A 19,187-nucleotide genomic window follows, 5' to 3' on the forward strand; every position below is an offset into this window, starting at 1 on the left:
TTATTGCAATGTGGAGAGTGGTTGAGGCAGCTACCTCTTAATCCCAGTGAGGATGCAACGAGGGGACTGGGCGTGGGGAAATTCATGGGGCACCTGTTACAGGTGTGTCTAAGGGAAACGACAGTTGGGCCCCTTTGTGGAACTTGTGGGATTTCTGTGCAGCAGCATCTCGTTCAACTGAGGGAGGAAGACCCAGCTGGCTGTGGCTGTGGGGACTGGCCTTAGGGGCCTAGGGGTGTGCAAAGACACCCCAGAACTACTGTCCCTTCCCTTTCCACCCATGGCTGGACATGTGTGTGTATTGGTATCAACACTGATTTGTATTCCCATAGAAAACAGTTCCTCCTGACAAACTATGACGGTGTTTCACAAGAACAGCTTGCTCACAGGGGCAGCAGGGGTGGGGGAGAGGTGTCTGTGGCCCCAGATCTGGGTGGGAGCTGGGATCCATGCTGAGGAGTGTAGAGGCCTCAGTCACCGTCCTGCGGTTGCCAGCAGAGACTTTGAATCATCAGAGCAGGGGAAATGACCCGCTCATAAGGGTGAGACGAGCAAACAATGAGGGGCAGGGAGCAGACCCCTGCTGTCTCCCCGAACTGCCCCCCCTCCCAGTCTGCTTAGCTTCCGTCACAGCCTGTGCTGGCCCACCTCTGAAGCCCCTTCCTCCTAAAGCACTCAGATGCTCTGATCTTTTGTAGACCTGCTCTGGGCCTCACCCCCCTTCCCTGCTGGCCAAAGGCTCTTCTCCAGGTTCTGAGTTCTGATTCCTTCCCCAGGACCCAGGCAGGGGTTAGGACAACAGGGACTCCCTGAACATGACCCCTACACCATCAGCATGCAAAACTGGGGCCGCAGGCTTCCGCAGGTGGCATGGCTCTCTGCTGGACCCTGCAAAGAGCTTGGAGAAGAAAGGGGCTCATGTCTCTCCACCTCCACTAATCTGTAGGTCAGCCTCACAGGTCCTCCTCTGTCCAGGTGGGCAGCACATATGTGCTCCCAGCCCTCCTTGACCCTTTGTGAAAGAAAGTTTTTGCAGCTCAGTAGTCTATTAGTCAAGGTGTCTCAGGGCTTGTTCCTTTTGAAGCCCTACAGGAGAATCTGCTTCCTTTCCCTTTCTGTCTTCTAGAGGCTGCCTGCATTCCTTGGAATTAGTCCCTTCTTCCATCTTCAAAGTGCATCACTTTAATCTCTGCTTCCCTCATCACATGGTCTCTCCAACTCTGACTCTTCCTGTGTCCCTCCTATACAAATCTTTGTGTTTATATATAGCCCACCCAGAAAATTTATGATAATCTCTTCATCTCAAGATTTTTACTTAGTCACAGCTGCAAAGTCCTTTTTTCCATACAAGGTAACATTCACATATTGTCATAGGAGGGGTTAAACACGGACCTTTTTGGGGAACCGTAATTTACCCTACTAGAAGAAATCCACAAGAATACCTATCATCAGAATCCACATGAATAACAGACTATGACCAAGTGGAATTTATTCCAGGATGCAAGCCTGGTTCAATGGTAAAAAATCATCAATGTAATCTACCATATTGAGTCTAAAGGAACACATACTGTCACACCAATTAATACAGAAAAGGCAGTTAACGAAATTCAACACCCATTCATATTAAAAATGCTCAGAAAACTAGGAATAGAAGGTCACTACCTCAACCTAATAAAGAACGTCTACAAAAAACCTACTTCTAACATCACATGAAATAGTGAAAGAAGGAATGTTTTTCCCTGAGTTCAAAAACAAGGTTAGAATGTCCACTCTCATCTCTTAGTTTTCAATGTAGTACTTTAGATTCTAGTTAGTGTAGTACAGTAAGAAAAGGAAAAAAGAGGCATACATATTAGAAAAGAAGAAATATAATTGTCATTATTTACAGATGACATAATTGTCTACATAGAAAATTCCAAGGAATGTATAAGAAAACTCATAATAAATTATAATAAATTGCTTTAGCAGGATCTCAGAATATAAGATCTATACACAACATTGTAAACATTGTTTACATTACATTGTTTACATGTAAACAATGTACATTGTACATTGTTTACATTAATGTAAACATTAATACACAACATTGATCATATTTCCATATACTAGTAACAAACCGAACGATTGAAAACCAAAATTTAAAACATAGTAAATAGGTTCCAGTTCAAGGTGGCAACATGGGAAGATCCTGAACCCACCTCCTCCCACAAACACACCAAATCTACAGCTACATATGGAAAAATTTCCTCTGAAAAAAACTAAAAGATGGTGGAGCAACCCCTTCACATCAGGAAAACCAGAGGGAAACCACATCAAAACAGGTAGGAAAGGCTGAGACACAATTTTTCCATAAATCCCATCCCTGGTGTGGAGACACACAATCAGGAAGGAGCTCAAAACCTGGAGCTTCTCCCTGAGAGGTGAAGGGTTTGGACCCCACATTGGGCACTCCACCTTTTAAGGCTGGCACCTGAGAGATAGACCCCCAAAACATCTGACTTTGAAGACCAACAAGGCACATCCCATGAGACCCACAGGGCTGTGGTGAACTGAGGAACAGCTCTTAAAGGGCCTGTGCACAGACTCACCTGCCCCAGGGCCAAGTGCAGAAGCAGCCCTTTGAAAAGCACTCTGACTTTTTGTGAAAGAGACTCACTTCCCAATTTTAAAGCATTAATCTGAGGAACAGGGGCCTGCTGGAATACTCCCCAGGGACAGAGGCTGGCGGGTGCCATCTTCCTGCTCTCTCTCTGCCTTGATAAAGCTGAAAGGTGCCATCTTTTCCCCCCTTTTTCCTTTCCTGCAGGTGACAACGTTGTGCTCCACCCAGCTGGCTCCTTCTTCCCTGCTCTTCCTCTGTCTTGCTATATATATATATTTTTCTTCTTTTTCTTTTTTTCTTTTCCCTTTTCCCCTTCATTCAGATGGTGTCATCTTTGCACTCTTCCCACCGCCTCACTCCAGCCAGTAAGCATCATCTTCACACTTTCCTTCTGATGTGCTCCAGAGAGCCAGAATCTCCAAGGTGGGAGATCCCATTTTTGTGGTCTCCACTCAGGGGATGCTCCTTGATCACCTGGCTCTGGAGGCCAGGAGGGATCTCTTTTCTGCATCCCATGGGACTGTAACAGTTGGAGAGACAGTTCTTGGCAGGATACCACCCCCAGGATGTACCACTACACATCAGACTGAGACACAGTCCCAGCCTTTACATGAAAAAGGCCTATTTGCTAGTAGGGACAAGACTTAAGAGCAGGCTTCAGGTTCAGCACACATCTAGAGGCTACGGATGTGCTCTCAAGGAAGGTAGGCTGGGGGTACCATCTTTCCACCCTCACTCTGCCTTACTACAGTTCACTGGTATCTCCCAGAATGGAGCTTGTACACTTATCTGAAGCCCTGTTTTCTTGTGGCTGCTCCCCAGGGAATATCTTCAGATTGCTTGCTTCTGGGGCCCAGCAAGGCTTACACTTGCAATCTCACAGGACCGAATATATTTGTATTCTTTAAAAGCTGTTACCAAATTGTCTGGTTTCCTATCAACCTGAATCTAGGTGCTGACTGAGATCCTCCAGTTTGGGATGCTCACTGGTCTTGGCACACCCTCAACTGCTGGGAGGGTGTGCCAAGTCTATTAAAAATAAACTGCTTAGACAATCACAAAGGTTTGAGAGGCAACCAAGAGTAGACAGTGTTAAATGGCAAGGTTCATCTGTCACACAGCTCTTCAAGACTGGGAGATGTGACTATTTCACTTAATGCATAGAAAACAACACAGAGAGTCAAGCAAAATGAAGAAAGAGAGGACTATACTCCAAAAAAAGAACAAGATAAAACCTCAGGAAAAAATCTTAATGAAATGAACATAAGTAATTTACTTGATAAAGAGTTCAAAGTTATGGTCATAAAAGTGCTCACTGAACTCAGAAGGAAAATGGATGAAAACAGTGAGAACTTCAACAAAGAAATAGAAGATATAAGAAAGTTCCAAATAGAAGTCACCGAACTGGAGAACGCAATAACTGAAGTTAGAAATACAGAAGATGAAGCACAAGAAAGAATAGGTGAACTCAAAGACAGGTCAGAGGAACTCATCCAATCAGAGAATAAGGAAGAAAAAAGAATGAAAATAATTAATATAGCTTAAGGGACTTATGGCACATCAAATGGAATAACATTCACCTTATAGGAACTCCAGAAGGAGAAGAGAAAAAGGGGCAGAAAACATTTGTAGAAATAATATCTGAAAGCTTTTCCTAACCTGGGGAAAGAAACAGACATCCAGATACAGGAAGCCCAGAGAGCTCCAAAGCAGATCAACCTAAAGAGATCCATACCAAGAAATATTAAAATTAAAATGTCAAAGTTAAAGATAACAAGGGAATCTTAAAATCACCAAGAGAAGTACAACTTGTTACATACAAAAGAACTTCCATAAGACTATCATCAGATTTTTTAGCAGATATGTTACAGCTCAGAAGGGAGTGGCACAATATATTCAAAGTGCTGAAAGAAAAATCTTTCCAACCAAGAATACTTCACCCAGCAAATACTTCACCCAGTTATATTCAGAACTGAAGGAGAGATAAAAGAGTTTTCCAGATGACTAAACGTTAAAGGAGTTCATCACCACTAACTCAACCTTACAAGAATTGTTAAAAAAACTTCTTTAAGCTGAAAAGAAAGGGCGCTAATTAGTAACAAGAAAACACATGAAAGTGTAAATCTCACCAGTAAAGGTAAGTGTATATAGTAAAGGTAGTGGATTAATGAATTATAAAGCTGTATGAAGGTTAAAAGACAAAACTCGTAAAAAGACTTATAATTAAAATAATTAGTTAAGGGATATACAACATAAAAACATGTAAAATATGTCATCAAAAACAAAAAATGTGAGGAGGGAGGAGTAAAAACTTTGACCTATAGAATGCATTCAAACTTAAGTTGTTATCAACTTAAAATAGACTGTTAAAATATAAGTTGTTATATGTGAGCTTCATGATAACCACCAAGCAAAAACCTAGAGTAGATGCACAAAAGATAACAAGAAAGGAATCTAAACATACAACTAAAGAAAGTCATTAAGCCACTAAGGAAGAGAGCAAGAGAAGAAAAGAACAGAGAAATCACAAAATTGCCAGGAAACAATTAACAAGATGGCAATAAATACATACTTATCAATAATTATTTTAAATGTAAATGGAGGAAAGGCTTCAATCAAAAGACATAGGGTGGCTGAACGGATTAAAAAAGAAGACCCATCTATATGTGGCCTATAAGAAACTCACTTCAGAGCTAAAGACACACACAGACTGAAATTGAAGGGATGGAAAAAGATATTCCATGCAAATGGAAACCAAAAGAAAGCTGGGGTAGCTATCTATAATTATATCAGAAAAAATAGACTTTAAAACAAAGACTGTAACAAGAGACAAAGAAGGACATTACATATGGATAAAAGGGTCAATCCAATAAGAGTATATAACATTTGTAAGTATTTATGCATCGAACATAGGAGCACCTAAATAAATAAAGCAAATATTAATAGGCCTTAAAGGAGAAATAGCAATACCATAATAGTATGGGACTTGAGTATCGTACTTACATCAACAGATATATCATCCACACAGAAAATCGATAAAGAAAGATTGGCTTTAAATGACATGTTAGATCAGATGGATTTAACATATATATATAACATTCCATCCAAAAGCAACAGAATATACATTCTTCTCAAGTACACATGGAACATTCTCCAGGATAGATCATATGTAAAGCTAAAACCAAATCTTAACAAATTGAAGAAGATTTAAATTATATCAAGCTCCTTTTCTGACTACAATGGTATGAAACTAGAAATTGATTACAAAAAGAAAACTGGAAAATTCACAAACATGTGCAAAGTAAACAACAAATTCCACAATACAGTAAAATGGTCATATAACATGATCCAGTGAGATTTATTCCTAGGATGCAAGGATGGTTCAATATCTGCAAATCAATCAATGTGATATACCACATTAACAACTTGAAGAATGAAAATCATATGATCCTCTCAATAGATGCAGAAAGACTTTTGAGAAAACTCAACATCAATTTATTATAAAAACTCTCAATGAAGTGGGTATAGAGGGAACATACCTCAACATAATAAAGACCATGTATGACAAGCCCACAAATAACATCATGTTCAACAGTGAAAAGCTGAAAGCTTTTCCTCTAAGATCAGAAACAAGACAAAGACGACCACTAAAGTCCTAGCCAGGGCAATTATGCAAGGAAAAGAAATAAAAGGCATCCAAACTGGGAAGAAAGAAGTAAAACGGTTACTATTTGCAGATGACATGACACAATATATAGAAAACCCTAAAGACTCCATCGAAAAACTGTCAGAACTAATAAATGAATTTAGTAAATTTGCAGGATATAAAATCATTATACAGAAGTATGTCACATTTCCACACACTAATAACAAACTAACCAAAAGAGAAGTTAAGAAAACAATCCCACTTACAATTGTATCATAAAGAATAAAAGAAGAATAAATTTAACCAAGGAAGTGAAAGACCTGTACACTGAAACTATAAGACATTGATGAAATAAATTGAAGAAGACACAAAGATACCCCATGCTCATGTACTGGAAGAATTGATATTATTAAAATGTCCATACTCCCCAAACAATCTACAGATTCAATAAAACTCAATCAAAATTCCAGTGACATTTTTCACAGAAACAGAACAAACAATTCTAAAATTTGTATGGAACCACAAAAGGCCCTGAAAATCTTGAGAAAGAAGAAGAAAGCTGGAAAATGCATGCTCCCTGATTTCAAACTATATTACAAAGCTATAGTAATCAAAACAGTATGGTATTGGTATAAAGGGAGACACATATCAATGAAAAAGACAGAGAGCCCAGAAATAAACCCATTCATATATGGTCAATGAATTTACAACAAAGGAGCCAAGAGTATACAATAGATAAAGGACAGTCTCTTCAATAAATGGTGTTAGGAAAACTGGACAGCCACATACAAAAAATGAAACTGGACCAGTATCTTACACCATACACAAATTCAACTCAAAATGGATTAAAGACTTGAATGTAAGGCCTGAAACCATAAAAACTCCTAGAATAAAACATAGGCAGTAAGCTCCTTAATATCAATCTTGTCAATGATTTTTTTTTTTTTTCTTTTTGGGATTTGACACCAAAAGCAAAGGCAACTAAAGCAAAAGTAAACAAGTGGAAGTACATCAAACTAAATAGCTTCTGCACAGCAAAGGAAACCATCAATAGAGTGAAAAGGCAACCTAGTGAATAGGAGAAAATATTTGCAAATCATCTATCCAATAACGGGAGGGGTTAATATCCAAAGCATGTAAAGAATTCATACAACTCAAAAACAAACAAAAAAATTCCAATTAAAAAATAAGCAGAGGATCTGAAAAGACATTGTCCAAAGACGATATACAATTGGCTAACAGGTACACAAAAGGATGCTCAACATCATTAGTCATCAAGAAATTGCAAATCAAAACCACAATGAGGTATCACCTTATACCTGTTAGAATGGCTATTATCAAAAGCAAAGAAATAATAAGTGGTAGCAAGGATAGGGAGAAAAGGGAAACTTTGTGCACTGCTTGTGGGAATGTAAATTTGTGTAGCCATTATGGAAAACAGCATGGAGTTTCCTCAAAAATTAAAAATAGAACTACCATATAATTCAGCAATTCCACTTCTGGGTATTTAGCCAAAGAAAATCAAAATGCTAACTTGAAAAGATATATGCAACCCTATGTTCATTGCAGCATTATTTACAATAGCCAAACTATGGAAACAACCAAAATGTCCAGTGATGAATAAATGGATAAAGAAAATGTGAGGTATATATATATATATATATAATGGAATATTATTCAGTCATAAAGAAGAATAAAATCTTGCCACTTGTGACAGCATGGATAGACCTTGAGGGTGTTATGCTAAGCAAAATAAGTCACACACAAAAAAACAAACACCGTATGATCTCACATATATGGAATAATGAAAAACAAACAAAACAGACTCACAGATACAGGGAACAGTTTGGTGGTTGCTGGAAGTGGGGCGTGAGGAAGGTGGGCAAAAAGGCTGGAGGTAGTCAAAACATACAAACTTCCAGTTATAAAATAAATATTATAAATCATGTGGATGTAATGTAAAACACGGCAACTCTAGTTAAAAATACTGTACTGCATATTTGAAAGTTTCTAAGAGAATAAATCTTCAAAGTTCTTATCACAAGAAAAAAATTGTAGCAATATATGATGGTGGATGTTAACTAGACTTATTGTGGTCGTAATTTTGCAACATATAGAAATATTGAATCATTATGTTGTCCACTTGAAACTAATATAATGTTGTACGTCAGTTATACCTCAGTTTAAGAAAAATAAAAAGTGCTACAAATAAATATAAATAAATAAATGTATACTATAACTGCCTTCAAACTGAGATGTTTAATATAAATGTTTAAAAAATGTAGATCTGTATAATGAAACCTACAAAACTCTGATGAAAACAATTAAACAAGTGGTAAAAACAAAGTACAGAGGCATATTATTTTCATGGATTGGAAGACTCAATATGGTAAAATATTAATTCTTCCCAAATTGATCTGTAGGTTTAAATGCAATTCCTATCAACTCCCAACAGGTTTTTTTTTTTTTGTCACAATAGACAAGCTTATTCTAAAATTTATATCAAAAGTTAAAGGAAGAAAGATGGCAGCAAAATGATGGTCTAGGAAGTTTCAAACTCTCGTTTCCCTACAGAAACATTCAAAACAAAAACCAATCAGAAGCTTCTAAACCAACTCTGTAAAAGCTCTGGAAAATCATCAAAGGTTTCCACAACCAAGCAAATGCCCAATTGGAAAAAATCATCTCCAAAGAGATAGGAAAGTTGTGTGGCCATTTACCTACTCTTGTTCCACTCCTCCCAACATAACAGTGGTCTTAGTCTTGAGCCAGCAGCAGCCTGGTTTCCAGTTCTCCAATTCCAACTGGTTGGAGCAGAGTAGACCTTATTTACAAATTATTGTGTACCACTATTCCAACCTGTCAGGGGGAAACCCGAAAGCCTGAAAGCCTGAAGCAAGATGCTCTTGTCTGTTTTGCATAACACAGAACACAGAAAAATGGCAGGTGCTACTTGTAAAGCTACAAGGCAACTGTAAATGAACTGATGCCTGGGTCAAGAGATTCTGGGTGGAGAAATATAATAGACCATTTAAAGCCCAAGGTAGAAGCTGGAAGTGAGACTATTTGGGAAATTAGGACTTTCAAAGCAGCCTGTATGCAGGGGAATTTAGAAAGCCACATGCAGGACCAGGCATGACATGCTCAGAAAAGTCCTGAGAAGACCTCAAGCTTTCACCTCAGGCTAATCCCTAGGCTCAGAGCAAGCCTAGCTAAGTGGTGAACAAGGACCCCAGCACAGAGCCAATCTGCCGTAATTGGTGGTGGCTGTTCCCTCTTTTTACATGTTTTTATTTATTATTTCAGCTCCTAGACTTCAAGGAAATCTCCATCAGAAAAAAAGCTGGGGGGCTGGAGTCAAGGTGGCAGAGTAGGAGGATGCAGAGTTGGCGTCTCCTCACAGCTAGGACACCTACCAGGTGTTGGTGGGGGACCTCGGACACCTAAGAGGACTGGAGGAACCCCTGAGTGACCCAGTAGGACATGGGGGGAGGGAAGGGGAAGGAGAAGTGGAGGCCAGATGGGACTGGTGCCCCTGAGGGGCAGCTGGAGGAGGGGAGGGATTCCCATGCACAGAGGGGCCCATTCACAACGAGGGGAACAACAGGGACAGGGAGAGACCCTCAGGGGATTGGAGGACCAGAAGGAAATGCGGCCTGCATTTCCCCCCACCCAGTGGGCCTCGGGGAGCCTGCAGATCCCAGGCCTGACGCTCCACACGACAAGGCCCGTTCTGGTCACACTGAGCCTAGGCCCAGCACACCCCCCCACACACACCCAGGGCCTTTTCCTTTCCCATGTTAGGGAAGTTTTCAACTATAATCTCTGCAATATTTTCTCAGACCCTTTCCTTTTCTCTTCTTCTTCTGGGACCAGTATAATTAGAATGTTGGTACGTTTAGTGTTGTCCCAGATGTCTCTGAGATTGTCTTCAATTCTTTTCATCCTTTTTTCTTTATTCTGCTCCTCAGGAGTTATTTCCACCATTTTGTCTTCCAGATCACTTATTCGTTCTTCTGCCTCAGTTATTCTGTTACTGATTCCTTCTAGTGTATTTTTCATTTCAGTTATTGTGTTGTTCATCTCTGTTTGTTTGTTCTTTAGTTCTTCTAGATCTTTGTTAAACATTTCTTGTATCTTCTCAATCCATACCTCTATTCTATTCCCACGATTCTGGATCATCTTTACTATCATTACTCTGAATTCTTTTTCAGGTAGATTGCCTATTTCCTCTTCATTTATTTGGTCTTGTAAGTTTTTACCTTGCTCCTTCATCTGTGACATATTTTTTTGCTGTCACTTTTTTTTTTTTTTTTAATGAGTGGGATTTTGTTCCTCTGTTATTGATTGTTTGGCCTGAGGCTTCCAACACTGGAGTTTGTAAGCTGTTGGGTAGAGCTGGGTCTTGGTGCTGAGATGAGGACCTCTGTGAGACCGCACTCTGATGAATATTCCACGGGTTCTGAGCTTCTCTGTTAGTCCAGTGGTTTGGACTCAGAGCTCCCACTGCAGGAGCTTTGGCCTGACCCCCGGCTCGTGAACAAAGATCCCACCTTTGTGGTTCTTTTGTGAATAAGGACACTCCAAACCTAAAAGGTCATTATTTTCTGCTGGGTTCTGCCTCCACTGGGTTCCACCTCTGCTGGGTTCTGCTGGAGCAAACTATCTTTTAATAGTTTTGGTGAATTTAACATATGACTTCAATTCCTCTCCATTCCCCAAACACAGACTCACTCCCTCTGCTCATCTCTAGAGAAGTCTGCAGACCTTTTGTGCTGCCCATCAGGTCTGGCCCCACCCCCTGTCCCTTTGGACTCACCACACCACACATGGGCCCATGCTCCAGGAACCTAGGGTGGCCTGCTCTCTGCTCCTTTTGTTTTAATTTGCATCAGATGTCAGAGGATGGTGCTTTTGCTTGCCTTACAACTCTCTTGGGGGGTGCTTCCTTGTCTAATTTCATTTAATCTTTACAATAAGCCCACAAGTTTAGAAATCACTTGATTGCAAGTGACCACAATCTCATGCACACTGTCTGAAGCCAAAAGCAGAGGGGTTTCCTAGGAGACAAAGTGACAGAGATAGCCTGCCCATGCTTGGAGTAGCAGAATGATGTCTCAGACCTAAAGGTACCCTCTCTGTACCTTCAGAGCTGCCTGAAGCACCATCTCTACTTCTCAGAACAGCTGCCACTTCCTCCTGGTTCCACGTGTTCCCTTTACTTGCTCATGACCCCAGCAGGACAGTCCCTAAAATGCAGCCTTCACTCCAGGAGTTCCTTAACCTTCTGGTTCTGACCATCTCGGTCCTGGTATCTCTGGTTCTAGATTTCGGTGTCTCTAATATGTTCAGCCTAAATAAGGTCACACTTCCTCTGAATACATGTGCCCTGATCAAGTCATCTGTGTCTGGAGTAGAGGGAGAAGTGTTTCATGTTAAGAATAGGGAATGTGTTAGTGACAGCTGAATTTTCTAAGGAATGAGAAGCACCAAGATGTACGTGTGTAGGAGGAAAATATAAGTTCTGTTCAGCCAGTGAGGTAGATAGTGCATTTATTCTTAGTTTATAGGTACAGAAACAGACTTAGAAGGTTCAGTAGCCAACCCAAAGCCACTACACAATGGCTTAGCCTTCATAGAGACCAAGAATGTACGTGTATACGTGTGATTTAGGGAAATGGAGATTTAGGTGTGTTTAGTGTACAATACATATATATGATATATATCTATATATGTATTCTATCTCTAAGGCTTTCTTTGGTCTACCTGGATATGCAGATAGGCAGAAGGGCTCAGGGGCTGCAGAGAACTGAGTGCTCCATGCAAGTACAGGGAGAGAATTTCATGGATATGTTTCTTCTTGAAGGGAAAGTATGTTCAATGCTTTTGACATTGGCCGATTGCATGTGGTTCTAGAAAGGAAAACAGGCTGGGCAGCATAGTGACTATGAGCCTGGGTTGGAAGCCTGATACTGCCCTGGGCCAGCTCTGTGACTTCAGAAAAAAATACCTAATGTCTGTGTGCATCTATTTCCTCAAGTGAGCATGAGTAACATAATGCCTAGACCACAAAGATTGTTAATGCAGACTAAACAAAGTAATATTCTAAGCAAAGTACTTAGAACCTTGCCCAGCACATAGTAAGCACCATAAGTGTATGCTGAAGAAAACCAGAGCAAAAGATATCTTTCCTTCTCTCTTTGTCTCAGGAGAGATTCATCTTCTCTTTCTGTCTCATTTAATGTTTGAAGTTCATCCTACAATCTTACAAATAACTTTTTAACCTGAATCCCTCTTCCTAGTCACGATAACCCTTTGATTTAACATTCTTACTGGGAACTATAATAGAAAACGTTTTTGCATTGGGATAGGTATATTATTTTTCGTGTACTACCTCTTTATTACATTTTGTTTCTATTATTCAGAAGTCAACATGAGTAGACTGAGAAAGAAAGTTCTTGTCTACTATCCAAAAGTAGCTTAGAACTGAATTGTGTTCCACGTCTAGTTAACATCTCAATAACTCAATAACCTTATTAAGCCAATCTTTTGGGGTTTTTTTGTTTTGTTTTGTGTTTAAACATCTTTATTGGAGTATAATTGTTTTCATTGTTGTGTTAGTTGCTGTTGTATAACAAAATGAATCAGCTATACTTATACATATATCCCCATATATCCTCCCTCTTGTGTCTCCTTCCCACCCTTCCTATCCCACCCCTCTATGTGGTCACAAAGCACGGAGCTGATCTCCCTGTGCTATGCAGCTGCTTCCCACTAGCTATCTATTTTACGTTTCGTAGTGTATATAAGTCCATGCCACTCTCTCACTTCGTCCCAGCTTACCCTTCCCACTCCCCGTGTCCTCAAGTCCATTCTCTACATCTGCATCTTTATTCCTGTCCTGCTCCTAGGTTGTTCAGAACCATTTTTTTAAATTAGATTCCATATATATGTGTTAGCATACGGTATTTGTTTTTCTCCTTCTGACTTACTTCACTCTGTATGACAGACTCTAGGTCCATACACCTCACTATAAATAACTCAATTTCATTTCTTTTTATGGCTGAGTAATATTCCATTGTATATATGTGCCACATCTTCTTTATCCATTCATCTGTCGATGGACACTTAGGGTGCTTCCATATCCTGGCTATTGTAAATAGAGCTGCAGTGAACACTGTGGTACATGAATCTTTTTGAATTATGGTTTTCTCAGGGTATATGCCCAGCAGTGGGATTGCTGAGTCGTATGGTAGTTCTATTTTTAGTTTTGTTTTTTTTAACATCTTTATCGGCGTATAATTGCTTTACAATGGTGTGTTCGTTTCTGCTTTATAACAAAGTGAATCAGTTATACATAAACATATGTTCCCATATCTCTTCCCTCTTGTGTCTCCCTCCCTCCCACCCTCCCTATCCCACCCCTCTAGATGGTCACAAACCACCTAGCTGATCTCCCTGTGCTATGCAGCTACTTCCCACGAGCTATCTATTTTACGTTTGGTAGTGTATATATGTCCATGAAACTCTCTTACTTTGTCACAGCTTACCCTTCCCCCTCCCAATATCCTCATGTCCGTGCTCTAGTAGGTCTGTGTCTTTATTCAAGTCTTACCCTTAGGTTCTTCATGACCTTTTTTTTTTCCTTAGATTCCATATATATATGTTAGCATACGGTACTTGTTTTTCTCTTTCTGACTTACTTCACTCTGTATGACAGACTCTAGGTCCATCCACCTCACCACAAATAACTCAATTTCGTTTCTTTTTATGGCGGAGTAATATTCCATTGTGTATATGTGCCACATCTTCTTTATCCATTCATCTGTTGATGGACACTTAGGTTGCTTCCATGTCCTGGCTATTGTAAATAGAGCTGCAATGAATATTTTGGTACATGACCCTTTTTGAATTGTGGTTTTCTCAGGGTATATGCCCAGTAGTGGGATTTCTGGGTCGTATGGTAGTTCTATTTGTAGTTTTTTAAGGAACCTCCATACTGTTCTCCATGGTGGCTGTATCAATTTATATTCCCACCAACAGTGCAAGAGGGTTCCCTTTTCTCCACACCCCCTCCAGCATTTATTGTTTCTAGATTTTTTGATGATGGCCATTCTGACTGGTGTGAAATGATATCTCATTGTAGTTTTGATATGCATTTCTCTAATGATTAATGATGTTGAGCATTCTTTCATGTGTCTGTTGGCAATCTGCATATCTTCTTTGGAGAAATGTCTCTTTAGGTCTTCTGCCCATTTTTGGATTGGGTTGTTTGTTTTTTTGTTATTGAGCTGCATGAGCTGCTTGTAAATTTTGGAGATTAATCCTGTGTCAGTTGCTTCATTTGCAAATATTTTCTCCCATTCTGAGGGTTGTCTTTTGGTCTTGTTTATGGTTTCCTTTGCTGTGCAAAAGCTTTTAACTTTCATTAGGTCCCATTTGTTTATTTGTGTTTTTATTTCCATTTCTCTAGGGGCTGGGTCAAAAAAGGATCTTGTTGTGATTTATGTCATAGAGTGTTCTGCCTATGTTTTCCTCTAAGAGTTTGATAGTGTCTGGCCTTACATTTAGGTCTTTAATCCATTTTGAGTTTCTTTTTGTGTATGGTGTTAGGGAGTGTTGGAATTTCATACTTTTACATGTACCTGTCCAGTTTTCCCAGCACCACTTATTGAAGAGGCTGTCTTTTCTCCACTGTATATGCTTGCCTCCTTTATCAAAGATAAGGTGACCATATGTGCATGGGTTTATCTCTGGGCTTTCTATCCTGTTCCATTGATCTATGTTTCTGTTTTTGTGCCAGTACCATACTGTCTTGATTACTGTAGCTTTGTAGTATAGTCTGAAGTCAGGGAGCCTGATTCCTCCAGCTTCGTTTTTCGTTCTCAAGATTGCTTTGGCTATTCGGGGTCTTTTGTGTTTCCGTACAAATTGTGAAATTTTTTGGTCTAGTTCTGTGAAAAATGCCAGTGGTAGTTTGATAGGGATTGCACTGAATCTGTAGATTGCTTTGGGTAGTAGAGTCATTTTCACAATGTTGATTCTTCCAATCCAAGAACATGGTATATCTCTCCATCTATTTGTATCATCTTTAATTTCTTTCAGCAGTGTCTTATAATTTTCTGCATACAGGTCTTTTGTCTCCTTAGGTAGGTTTATTCCTAGATACTTTATTCTTTTTGTTGCGATGGTAAATGGGAGTGTTTTCTTAATTTCACTTTCAGATTTTTCATCACTAGTGTATAAGAATGCCAGAGATTTCTGTGCATTAATTTTGTATCCTGCTACTTTACCAAATTCATTGATTAGCTCTAGTAGTTTTCTGGTAGCATCTTTAGGATTCTCTCTGTATATTATCATGTCCTCTGCAAACAGTGACAACTTTACTTCTTCTTTTCTGTTTTGGATTTCTTTTTCTTCTCTGATTGCTGTGGCTAAAACTTCCAAAGCTATGTTGAATAATAGTGGTGAGAGTGGGCAACCTTGTCTTGTTCCTGATCTTAGTGGAAATGGTTTCAGTTTTTCACCATTGAGGACGATGTTGGCTGTGGGTTTGTCATATATGGCGTTTATTATGTTGAGAAAAGTTCCCTCTATGGCTACTTTCTGCAGGGTTTTTATCATAAATGGGTGTTGAATTTTGTCAAAAGCTTTCTCTGCATCTATTGAGATGATCATATGATTTTTCTCCTTCAATTTGTTAGTATGGTGTATCACGTCGATTGATTTGTGTATATTGAGGAATCCTTGCATTCCTGAAATAAACCCCACTTGATCATGGTGTATGATCCTTTTAATGTGCTGTTGGATTCTGTTTGCTAGTATTTTGCTGAGGATTTTGCATCTATGTTCATCACTGATATTGGCCTGTAGTTTTCTTTCTTTGTGACATCTTTGTCTGGTTTTGGTATTAGGGTGATGGTGGCCTCGTAGAATGAGTTTGGGAATGTTCCTCCCTATGCTATATTTTGGAAGAATTTGAGAAGGATAGGTGTGAACTCTTCTCTAAATGTTTGATAGAATTTGCCTGTGAAGCCATCTGGTCGTGGGCTTTTGTTTGTTGGAAGATTTTTAATCACAGTTTCAATTTCAGTGCCTGTGATTGGTCTGTTCATATTTTCTATTTCTTCCTGGTTCAGTCTCGGTAGGTTGTGCATTTCTAAGAATTTGTCCATTTCTTCCAGGTTGTCCATTTTATTGGCATAGAGTTGCTTGTAGTAATCTCTCATGATCCTTTGTATTTCTGCAGTGTCAGTTGTTACTTCTCCTTTTTCATTTCTAATTCTATTGATTTGAGTCTTCTCCCTTTTTCTCTTGATGCGTCTGGCTAATGGTTTATCAATTTTGTTTATCTTCTCAAAGAACCAGCTTTTTGTTTTATTGATCTTTGCTATCGTTTCCTTCATTTCTTTTTCATTTATTTCTGATCTGATCTTTATGATTTCTTTCCTTCTGCTAACTTGGGTTTTTTTTTTTTTTGTTGTTCTTCTTTCTCTAATTGCTTTAGGTGCAAGGTTAGGTTGTTCATTTGGGACGTTTCCTGTTTCTTAAGGTACGATTGTATTGGTATAAACTTCCCATTAGAACTGCTTTTGCTGCATCCCATAGGTTTTGGGTCGTCGTGTCTCCATTGTCATTTGTTTCTAGGTATTTTTTGATTTCCTCTTTGATTTCTTCAGTGATCACTTCGTTATTAAGTAGTGTATTGTTTATCCTCCATTGTTTGTATTTTTTCCAGATCTTTTCCTGTAAGTGATATCTAGTCTCATAGCGTTGTGGTCAGAAAAGATACTTGATACGATTTCAATTTTCTTAAATTTACCAAGGCTTGATTTGTGACCCAAGATATGATCTATCCTGGAGAATGTTCCATGAGCACTTGTGAAAAATGTGTATTTTGTTGTTTTTGGATGGAATGTCCTATAAATATCAATCAAGTCCATCTTGTTTAATGTATGATTTAAAGCTTGTGTTTCCTTATTTATTTTCATTTTGGATGACCTTTCCATTGGTGAAAGTGAGGTGTAAAAGTCCCCTACTATGATTTTGTTACTGTCGATTTCCCCTTTCATGGCTGTTAGTATTTGTCTTATGTATTGAGGTGCTCCTATGTTGGGTGCATAAATATTTACAATTATTATATCTTCTTCTTGGATCAATCCCTTGATCATTATGTAGTGTCCTTATTTGTCTCTTGTAATAATCTTCATTTTAAAGTCTATTTTGTCTGATATGAGAATTGCTACTCCAGCTTTCTTCTGATTTCCATTTGCATGGGATATCTTTTTCCATCCCCTCACTTTCAGTCTGTATGTGTCCCTAGGTCTGAAGTGGGTCTCTTGTAGACAGCATATATATGGGTTTTGTTTTTGTATCCATTCAGCCAGTCTGTGCCTTTTGGTGGGAGCATTTAATCCATTTACATTTAAGATAATTATCGATATGTATGTTCCTATTCCCATTTTCTTAAGTGTTTTGGGTTTGTTATTGTAGGTGTTTTCCTTCTCTTGTGTTTCTTGCCTAGAGAGGTTCCTTTAACATTTGTTGTAAAGCTGGTTTGGTGGTGCTGAACTCTCTCAGCTTTTGCTTGTCTGTAAAGGTTTTAATTTCTCCATCAAATCTGAAGGAGATACTTGCTGGGTAATCTTGGTTGTAGGTTTTTCTCCTTCATCACTTTAAATATGTCCTGCCACTCCCTTCTGACTTGCAGAGTTTCTGCTGAAAAATCAGCTGTTAACCTTATGGGGATTCCCTTGTGTGTTATTTGTTGTTTTTCCCTTGCTGCTTTTAATATGTTTTCTTTGTATTTAATTTTTGATAGTTTGATTAATATGTGTCCTGGCGTGTTTCTCCTTGGATTTATCCTGTTTGGGACTCTCTGTGCCTCCTGGACGTGATTAACTATTTCCTTTCCCATATTAGGGAAGTTTTCAAATATAATCTCTTCAAATATTTTCTCAGTGCCTTTCTTTTTCTCTTCTTCTTCTGGGACCCCTATAATTCGAATGTTGGTGCGTTTAATGTTGTCCCAGTGGTCTCTGAGACTGTCCTCAGTTCTTTTCATTCTTTTTTCTTTATTCTGCTCTGCAGTAGTTATTTCCACTATTTTATCTTCCAGGTCACTTATTTGTTCTTCTGCCTCAGCTATTCTGCTATTGATCCCTTCTAGAGTATTTTTAATTTCATTTATTGTGTTGTTCATCATTGCTTGTTTCCTCTTTAGTTCTTCTAGGTCCTTGTTAAATGTTTCTTACATTTTCTGTATTCTATTTCCAAGATTCTGGATCATCTTTACTATCATTATTCTGAATTCCTTTTCAGGTAGCCTGCCTATGTCCTCTTCATTTGTTAAGTCTGGTGTGTTTTTACCTTGCTCCTTCATTTGCTGTGTGTTTTTCTGTCTTTTCATTTTGCTGATCTTACTGTGTTTGGGGTCTCCTTTTCACAGGTTGCAGGTTCCTAGTTCCCGTTGTTTTTGGTGTCTGTCCCCAGTGGCTAAGGTTGATTCAGTGGGTTGTGTAGGTTTCCTGGTGGAGGGGAGTAGTGCCTGTGTTCTGGTGGATGAGGCTGGATCTTGTCTTTCTGGTGGGCAGTTCCACATCTGGTGGTGTTTTGGGGTGTCTGTGGCCTTATTATGGTTTTAGACAGCCTCTCTGCTAATGGATGGGGCTGTGTTCCTGTCTTGCTAGTATTTTGGCATAGGGTGTCCAGCACTGTAGCTTGCTGGTCGTTGAGTGAAGCTGGGTCTTGGTGTTGAGATGGAGATCTCTGGGAGATTTTCGTCGTTTGTTATTATGTGGAGCTGGAAGGTCTCTTGTGGATCAGTGTCCTGAAGTTGGCTTTCCCACCTCAGTGGCACAGCCCTGACGCCTGGCTGGAGCACCAAGAGCCTGTCCTCCACACGGCTCAGAATAAAAGGGAGAAAAAATAGAAAGAAAG

The sequence above is a fragment of the Balaenoptera physalus genome (genome assembly GCF_965194825.1).
Source record: "Balaenoptera physalus genome assembly, contig: HAP1_SCAFFOLD_1429, whole genome shotgun sequence".
Lineage (NCBI taxonomy): Eukaryota > Metazoa > Chordata > Mammalia > Artiodactyla > Balaenopteridae > Balaenoptera > Balaenoptera physalus.